The sequence below is a fragment of the Diceros bicornis genome, chromosome 7 (assembly GCF_020826845.1).
Source record: "Diceros bicornis minor isolate mBicDic1 chromosome 7, mDicBic1.mat.cur, whole genome shotgun sequence".
Lineage (NCBI taxonomy): Eukaryota > Metazoa > Chordata > Mammalia > Perissodactyla > Rhinocerotidae > Diceros > Diceros bicornis.
In genome coordinates this window covers 65,288,024-65,298,598 of record NC_080746.1, presented here as the reverse complement: position 1 = coordinate 65,298,598, position 10,575 = coordinate 65,288,024, and positions in this window count along the sequence as shown.

Here is a 10,575-nt window from a genome sequence, read left to right as displayed (position 1 = left end):
CTGCCCCAGCACTGCTGACTCTAGGCACATTTTCTTTTTTTTTTTTTTAATTTTATTTTTCCCCCAAAGCCCCAGTAGATAGTTGTACGTCATAGCTGCACATCCTTGTAGCTGCTGTATGTGGGACGTGGCCTCAGCATGGCCGGAGAAGCGGTGCGACGGTGCACGCCCAGGATCCGAACCCGGGCCGCCAGCAGTGGAGAGCGCGCACTTAACCGCTAAGCCACGGGGCCGGCCCTAGGCACATTTTCTTATGGCAAGGAAATAGGCTCTAGAATTATTTGTTTGTTTGTTTTTGCTTCTAGTGAGTCAATGGACTCAATCTGAAATGGGTAAGTCATCTTGGGGATGCCCATGAACTTCCTTCCCCTCCATCCGGGGTCCCTTCCGTTTGCAGAGGGGCCATCTGGGCACATGTGTAGAGTGGGAATAGTTGTTGGACTTTTACCCGGAATCTGTTGGGTACACCCATCTATTTTGTTTGGGATCCTGTCTGGCTATCTGTTCTGTTTGGGGTCCTGTCTGGCTGTCTGTCCTGTATGTTCGTAATTTTAAAAGGGGAGGAACTCCATCTGTCCCCAAGAAAAGCGCTCTGGGCCACCTCTTGGCTAAATGGGCTGTATTCAGCTATGAGCCCAAATACCACATGGCCACAATATTCTTTAGACTCCAGAGAAGAAAAAAAGAAAGGTCAAACAGTGGATCCTTAAGTTGGAAAAATTTTAGAGAGCTCTCATCATAACCAAGTGTTTTATTGATACCTATGAAAAGGAAATATAATGACTAGTCTTAAGAACTTAATTAAACTTGGGGTTTCAGCTTCCTTTCATGGTCTTACAAATGCTAATGAAGGCATTGAGTTAACAGAGGAGTGAAGGGAAGCTGGGAGAAAAAAGGGACTCCTCAACAAGGTAGAAATTTTTAGAGGAGTTAAAAAAAAAATAATAAGGTAAATAAGACAGTGGGGTAAATGAAACAAATATTAAAAGGGGAAAAAACAAAGAGGAATCAAAAAGGGAAAAGTCACAGAACTCATCTCAGTAGGATGGAAATCTTCAGCTGGTTATTAAAAAAAGAAAAATGGGATGAATGAAACAGACACGAATGAGGCTAAAACAAAGGTTTAAATAAAACACTGCCTAACGTTCAGTAGGCTAAAGGGACCCCTATTGCCCCCACACACACACATTAAATGACCTCAGATAAGCCTGTTCTATTCACCTCAGTTTGAAAAAATTTAAAAAGCCAGAGGGCAGGAATCACAATAAGAAACCTCACCAGCAGTTGTTTGGAGCAACAGTTAGGCTGCTCAGGTTGATAAGACTATCAAGATTAAAGTGTTAAAGCTAATATTATATGAAGAGGTTGTGTCAACTTTGTCTGGATGTGTATTTTTGGAAATAAATGTTATGTCTGGCTGGGAATGCTTCCCCTACACAGTATTGTAATACTGATACTTGTTAACAGAATCTTAATAAAATTTGTAATTAGGGGTATAACAGTTAATAGAATTATCATAAAGTTTTATAAAAGTTGATATATTTAAATGGGCTTTATGTAAAATGATTACATCTCTTTTCCTTGATTGTATTATAGATTATATTATGGGATAGACATTATGTATCACTGCTGAACGTTTCTCTGCCTGATATTGTAAGAGCATATAAATCCACACTTCAGACAATGTTAATTAAACACACTAAAGGAAATCTCACTTTAAAATGGCCAAAATGGGGAAATTTCAGTTTACCCACACTGGTGTATTTGCTTATGCAATTGTAAAAAGCCAGCTACAAAGTTAAACAACCCATGGGAAACCTATTTTAATTTTTTGAGGCTTCTACATGAAATCAGGAATACTGTACTGCCTCTTTAAAAGAAAATAATTAAAAAATTAAACAAGCCAGCAGCGGAAGCTGAATCTGCTGCTCCTCTCTCCTCTTGCTGAACTTCCGCACTTCAACTCTCCCTACATTCCTGATCCAAAACTAAACAAGTAAAAATAAGTAAACTTTTGAGATAATTTGGAATTGTAATGGCTATTCTGGAGAACCTCTCTTTCAGATGAGGCCACCTTAAGGGGATACTCTTAAAAGAGAGGATTCAAAACCTCTCACGATAGGATGCAATCTTTGATTAATATACAGAAACTCTAAAAGACAAAGTTATTTCAAAAACAGCTGTAAACGGGCTTACAGGAAAAGAAAAAATCTTTAGTAAATATTTTGGCCACCTGAACAGGTCACAATTTGGATCCAGCTTTCTTGCAAGTTTGGACCTGAGACCTGGCTAAAATTTTGAATATCTCTGTGTTTATCTGTCTCTATATGCATTTGTCTGTCTCTGGATGGTACAGTTTCTAAAGGAGCTCTATTTAACTAGCTTGGAGTAAACACTTTTATAAGTTATTTCTAAATGTAATAGAGCTAGCCCCGATGTCTTTCAAGTTAACATGATATAAAAAATGATCTTTAGTAAATAAAATCTTGTTTAAGCTTGTTGGTTTAATTAAAATAAATATGTTTTCAGAGTTATCAACATTGGATATGATGCAGACATATAGCCTGGGTTTACTGGTCAAATGAGCTCATGTTACCTCTGTTACAATATTTATCATCAAAAGTAATCCCAGAATAATAACTGTTTCTGTCTGATGTCTCATGAGGGTTTGGTAGGCAATCTAAATATAATTATTGGAGACAAGTACACAGCATATATATAGAAAAAGGATAAAACAGATGTTGGTAAAAAAGGTATAAAAATAAATATACTTTTGTTTGTTTTGTTAAAAAAGATAAATTTGTCCTGAAGTACTAGGAAAGAAAAAAAAAGAAGGCAGTATGGGACAAATTCTGAATATAAAAAGTAAGTGACAAAAGGTTTGTGGAAGTAAAACCCTGAGAAGTTTTGTACAGGTCAAGTTGGCTAAAGTTAAGCTGGCACAAAGATAAAATTGGGCTTTCTCTTTCTTAAAAAAATAATTTTCTTGAACTTTTAATCTGCTCTTAGTAAAGAGACTATAAAAGCTTTCTTCTTTGAGTAGTCTACCAAGAGGGTAGGAATTTTGTGTTTTATCAAAATTAATTTCCCATGTTGTTTTTATCAGGTCTTTAAACACAGGTGCTAAGGTTTTTCATACAGCACTTAATTTTTGTCATTTGCCTGAAAATCTTTAATTATCACCCTGTGTAAATGGAAAACTAAACATTGCCTCATGGGAACCTATGATATTATGTTGGTAAATGTTATCAATATAGGTGTTTTAAAATTGTATAATATTACTGAAATTCTGATCTGTCCTGGTTATCAGTCATAATTCTGGTTATTATTTTAAAATGTTGAATGTCACAAAATTAACCAAATTTATTTGTCAATTGCCATTTTGAGGTCTTGTATACAGAGGGTTGTTTTACTCTGATGCTTTTACAAAATATGTTTCATTTTCAGAAAAATTAATGGAAAGGATTCTGACACTCTAGCATACAGGTTTCTGATAAACTTTCAGATTGTAAAACTAAACTAGGTAAGAAATTACAGAATTCTAACTGAGAAATTGATGACTTCGCAAGACTGCTAACAGAGGATTAAGATCAAGAATCGAGTGCACAGGACTGAATGAACTGATGAAGATAATTATAATTTATATAACTTTTTATTTAAAATGTTGCTGATTTTTCCATGTTTTGTTTTTCCAGGTTTAAGAAAAACTTTTTCTCTTTTCTCTTAGGGAACCATGACTCATAACAATTTGTAAGCAGAATTAAAACATTTATTTTTTCTTCCTATCAGATCCCTCCAGGATTTGGAAACTCTTAGTAAGTGAGTATTCTTATTTCATGGCCATATAGTTGTTTACATAAGTTCAATAAGAATCTGTTCTCCTTCTAGCAGGACACAATTGGAAACATTGATTATATTACCAAAGCTTTGACTGGAACATCATATTTTTTAAAAAAATATGCAGACTCGGATATGACCAGACAGCTTTTGAGGAATGAAGATTGGACTTTATGGAATAAAGCCACTTGGAAATATTGACCTGGTACCTTATTTACAGCATTCCCAAGCAGCAACCTTACAGATACATAAGGAAGGTCACTTATCTGGCAGGTGCCTGGAACCTCGATATTTTGGGGAACCTCAAAAGAAGAGAAGAATTCACTCAAATCTGTAGATATTGCAGGCAAGTCAAAGGACAAAGTCCTTGGCTTGGCTTTCCTGGCCTCAAGAGGCCTTTAAAGTTCAATCTGAGATTCCTTATAAAAAGTTCCAGCAAAGCAAATTTAAAAGAGTCTATATGATCAGTTGCTATTCTTGCTATACTTATGTAAATAATTGGGCCAAGTTTATTAAAACTAGACTTATTTTACAAACCAATGACTCTTAATTTGGCTATCTTTGGTAAAAATGGGTGATTTTAGAGAGAAAAATTATGTTTCAATAGAAACTATAATACACATTTATGAATGTTAAATCCTGGTTCTGTTAATTGTCTTGAGGTTTTTGTTATATCTGTTAACTGGATTGGATCATGAATTCTTCTAGTTTCCTCAGATATCTGGCTACAAATCTCCAAATTAATTGTTTCCATTTTTTCCTGACCTTTTCATTTGGAATCACTGAAAACTAAAACCATCCTTTTCCCTGAAGCCTTGCAAACTGAAGCTGGAGGACTTGATATAAACTTAACAGAGATTCATGTCTGTTACTATGTAAGCCATTCAGAAAGGTTTACCTGAATGCCTGATGACATCACTGGAGACATTTTAAACTGCAAGGGATGCTTCAACCTTGACATCTAGAGATCTTCTTGACTGGCCAACACCTGAGCTCAGAAATTTGTTCATAATTTTCTCCAATAATTAACTTTGTTTTTCATTTTGTTTCTCTAGAAATGCTTCTTATTAAATATGTGGTTACTTGCTTACACAGTATAGGCCTAACTTTGGGATCCCACCTACATCACTGCCTTACTAAGAGACTGGTTCAATGAAATGGAAAAACCTATGCCCCTTATCAGCAGGTATCCCCAGAGGTACCGGGTTCAGACTGGTTTTCAGGACTGTTTTCTTGGATTTCTCAAGGGATTAAGTCCATTTGTCAGAGACTGTTAAAATTTGGGTTGTCTATTCTTCTTATCCTTCTGGTCAGATATTTAATGTACCTTTAGATGATGTTCCAAAACTGTTAAACAAGGCACAAAAGTTCTAATAATACAAAATGTCAACCCGAAGCTGGGAACAAAAACTATTTCCAAATGAGTGCTAAAAAGTCTCATTCCTCTAACCTGGACCAACGCCCCAATTCAGCAGGAAGTAACTAGATTGATCATCGCCTCTAATCCCTCACAACTGAGGAAGAGAACATAAAATGGGGGAGGAATTGATGCCGGCCCTGATATCAGTTCCCCTATATTAAACCCAGTATATATGGGGTTAAAACCAAAAGCACTCATCTCTTTTCCCTGCTCCTCTAAGTTACATTCAATATGTAAATATTGGTTTTTTAAACCTTTGTATCCCTGAACTTCATAAGGCAGATAGAAGTTGCAAATTGTTAAAAGCCCAGGTGGCCTCAAGCTGGGCTCACACTGAAGTTGTGGCTAGTTACCAGTTCTTGAGGTTTGTTACAGGGAAACTGATATCAAGAAGCTAAAGCTTCTCAGACCTCAACTCCTTGGCTTCCTGGCACAAGAGTTCACCATCCACCACGGTTGAAGGATACCTACCTGTGATTCTCTTATCTCGCCATCCTCCTCCCTGCCAACAGCCTCACAAGGCCAAATGCAGGCTGATGGAAAAGCTCTGACCAGCAAGTCCACAGGCTCCCCCTCCCTACAAGCAGCCACATTCCTCACAACCTTTAAAATCCTGGCCTCCCATGTTTCAGGGAGATGGGACAAATTTGAGAGCTCTCGTCTCCCAGCTGACGTCACCTGAAATAAAACCTCTTTCCTTGCCATAAGCCTGGCATTCTAGTTCTATTTGGCCCCTCTCGTGTGGTGGGTAAAGAACCTGCGTATGTATCTGGTAACAATACCCATCGTCATTTTTTCAACTGTGTGGTTCAATGTAGTTTTTCTGGAAAAGGATGGAAAATATGCCCAGTGGGTGTTCTCATGTCATATGGACTGGGACTTTCACCCCATATAGACCTTCACACCTACACTCAATTTATTGGTCAGGCGTTAGGAAGCTGCCCCAAGATAAAACAGAGCAATAGTGAACAAATGTGCAGGCTTAGATACACCTGGAGAGTACAAGGGCCTGCTGAGGAGCTCTGAGGGAGGAGACCATTTTATCATTACCTCTCACCACCAACCCTCATAAGAGGAACACAAAATTTTCCTGGTAATATGCTTAGGTTGTCACCTCATTAAATCTTCTGGCAACAGACAAAATACTAGATTGCCTCTCTTAGCCCTTGCCACCCCCACACCCACCTTTTTCTTGAGCCTTCCCGTCAGTCATGGGACTGCCTACTACAAGCCAGTTTTATACCCTCAGGACAGATAGTTTTAACTGAAGGGATATTCTGCTGTGAGACAGTTCAAGGTACAAAGAAACCTGAAAATTGTGCTGAGGAATCAGCACATCTAAAGATTCAACCAGACAAGGTCTTGTCCCTGGGGAACATGACTCTGCTGGGGGTGGTACTGGAAGCCCTCAGGCCTGACCTTCTGTTCCTCCTCCAGCAAGCAGTCCTTATCTGCTGCATTGAACAGAACAAAGAACTTAGACCTAAAGGTGGTACTAGGGTGAAGAATATCTGGAAACTTGAGCCCATTCACGAAATTCCCTGACATCAAGTGGGCGTCTATTTTTCAGGACTCTTCTGGATGGGTCCCATGCTTTTTGAAGCATTTTCTCACAATCTTCCCTCCTGGCTTAAAAATAAAATAAAACCACTCTCTTTTGTTTTAATTTTCTCCTGTCCTACCAAAATTCACATGTTAGGCAGGAAGCCCAAGACTATACATACTTATGACATTTGCCCCTTAGATCTTAACACTTTACACCCCAACCCTGACACACAAGGGCCAAGGTCAGAGTGAAAGAAGTGAGGGATTTAGAGCACAAAATGGTTAGGAGGCACTCACTCTAAAGATTGTGCAAGTACAGGATAGGCTTATCTATGAGAATAAGTAGGCACAGTCCTTAGAGCTTATAAAACTTTTAGGGGCCCATAAAAATCTTATAATTTTAATTCCTTTTTAAAATAGAGGAAAAATGAATGTAATAATAATGAATATATAATCAAGAATCCAGCTTGGATTATATTTGTCTATATATCAACACAGGGGCAAAATATAATTTTTAATATTTCTTATGGTGGAAGGGACCCAAGAAGGCAAAAGTGACTAGGCCCCACAAATGCCATAATGTAGTCCTGGAACCCTGCACAAACATGTTGATCTAATCATTTTATATTAATCTGAAATCTACCTAAACATCAAAATACATAGTTATATGAGTATCACTATGACAACACACACACAGACAAAACTGCAAGCCAATATCACTGATGAACACAGATGCAAAAATCTTCAAAATACTAGCAAAATGAATACAACACTACTTAAAAAGATCATACACCATGATCCAGTGGGATTCATTCTAAGGATTCCAGAAGGGTTCAATATCTGCAAATCAACCAACATGATACACCACATCAACAAAATGAAGAATAAAAATCAAATGGTCATCCCAAAAGATGCAGAGAAAGCATTTGACAAGATACAGCATCCATTTGTGACAAAAACTTTGAATAAAATGGGTAAAGAAGGAAAGTACCTCAAAATAATTAAGGCCATATAAGGCAAACCCACAGCTAATATCATTCTCAATGGAGAAAAACTGAAAGCTATCCCTTTAAGTACAGGAACCAGATAAGAATGTCCACTTTTGCCACTATTATTTAACATAGTATTGGAAGTCCCAGCCAGAGCAATCAGGCAAGAAAAAGAAATAAAAAGGATCCAAATTGGAAAGGAAGAAGTAAAACTGTCACTATTTGCAGATGACATGATTTTATATATAGAAAATCATAAATAATCCACCAAAAATTATTAGAAATAATAAATGAATACAGTAAAGTTGCAGGATACAAAATCAACATACAAAAATCAGTTGCATTTCTATACACCAACAACAAAATAGTAGAATCAGAAATCAAGAATACAATCCCATTTCCAAGTGCAACAAAAAGAAGAAAATATCTAGGAATAAATTTAACCAAGAGGTGAAAGACGTGTACACTGAAAACTGTAAAATATTGTTGAAAGAAATCAAAGACACAAAGAAATGAAAAGATGTTCTGTGCTCATGGATTGGAAGAATTAATGTAGTTCAAATGTTCATACCTCCTAAAGCCATCTACAGATTCAACGCAATCCGTATGAAAGTCCCAACAACATTTTTCACAAAAATGGAAGAAAGAAACTAAAATTTATGTGGAAGAACAAAAGACTCTAAATAGCCAAAGGAATCCTGAGAAAAAAGAACAAAGCTGGAGGTATCACACTCCCTGATTTCAAAATATACTACAAAGCTATAGTAACCAAAACAGCATGGTACTGGCACAAAAACAGACACACAGATCAATGCAACAGAATTGAGAGCCCAGAAATAAACCCATACATCCATGGAGAGCTAATTTTTAACAAGGGAGCCAAAGACATACAATAGAGAAATGAAAGTCTCTTCAATAAATGGTGTTGGGAAAACTGGACAGCCACATGCAAAAGAATGAAAGTGGACCATTATCTTACACCATACACCAAAATTAACTCAAAATGGATTAAAGACTTGAATGTAAGACCTGAAACCATAAAAATTCTAGAAGAAAACATAGGCAGTACACTCTTCAACACTGGTCTTAGTAGCATCTTTTTGAATACCATCTTTCACCAGGCAACAGAAACAATAGAAGAAGAAACAAACGGGACTACATCAAACTCAAAAGCTTCTGAACAGCAAAGGAAATCACCAACAAAATGAAAAGACAACCTAACAATTGGGAGAAAATATTTACAAATCATATACCCAATAAGGGATAATTTGCAAAATATATAAAGAACTCACAAAACTCAACAACAAAGAAACAAACAACCCAATTAAAAACTGGGCAAGGGTCTGGACAGACATTTTTCCAAAGAAGATATACAGATGACCAACAGGCACATGAAAAGATCTTCAACAGCACTAATTATTAGGGAAATGCAAATCAAAACTACAATGAGATATTACCACTTGCGTGTCAGAATGGCTATAATTAACAACGCAAGAAAAAACAAATGTTGTAGAGGATGTGCAGAAAGCGGAACTCTCATACTCTGCTGGTGGTAATGTAAACTGGTGCAGCCACCACGGAAAACAGTATGGAGATTCCTCAAAAAATTAAAAGTAGAACTACCATATGATCCAGTTATTCCACTTCTGGGTATTCATCCAAAGAATGTGAAAACACGAATGTGTAAAGACATTAGCACCCCTGTGTTCATTGCAGCATTATTCACAATAGCCAAGATGGAAACAACTTAAGTGCCCATCAATGGATGAATGGATAAAGAAGTTGTGGTATGTATACACAATGGACTACTACTCAGCTATAAAAAGGATGAGATTTTGCCATTTGCAACAACATGGATGGACCTTGAGGGTATTATGCTAAGCAAAATAAGTCAGACAGAAAAAGTCAAATACCATATGATTTCATTCATAAGTAGAAGACAAAAACAACAAGAACAGTAAACAAACACATGGACACAGAGATTAGATTGGTGGATACCAGAGGAGAAGTGGGGAGAGAAGTGGGTGAAAGGGGTGATAGGGCACATGAGTACCGCCACCATTGGTAATTAGTCTTTGGGTGGTGAACATGATGTAGTCTACACAGAAATTGAAATATAATGATGTACACCTGAAAAAATAGAATAAAAGATGATTATAACAAAATCCCCTACAACTAGGAGGAGCACAGGGAGGTAGGATAGTTGATATTTAGGGGATGGGAGACTTCTTATAAAGAACCAAACACCTACGATGCTGTACAAGTTGAGAGGAACATCACAAGAGCGTGAAGGAAGTGCTGTGAGAGCACAGCCCAGAAGAGCTCAGTATAGTCCATGCAGGTGGAGTCGTGCAGGTGTACTGGGAGGAGGAGGTGGAAATATGGGACCATGTGGGTAGGATTTGGGGAGGAACTGGAAAAAATGAGTATGAAGTTCACCTGGAGGAATACGTCTGTGTCAGACATAGAAAGTTTGAAATAGAAGAAGAACAATGAGGCAGGAGGTACTGATCTACAAGCAATGTTATAAGGAATTAGATCATGGAGAAAGAAAATAGTCAGCCAAACAAAAGGTTTTACGTGGGATTTAGCTTTGAGGGAAAACTATACTACATATACTAGAAAGCTCTAACATGTAAGATAAAGAACAGTGAAATTCTCTCTTCCTCTTCATGAACACACAATAAACTTTTAAGAACAGCTCACTTGAGTGTTGAATCATCCAAATCAGCTAATGCTATGTTGGAAACTTTGTTAATTTTCAAACCAATCAGGGTAGAAAAA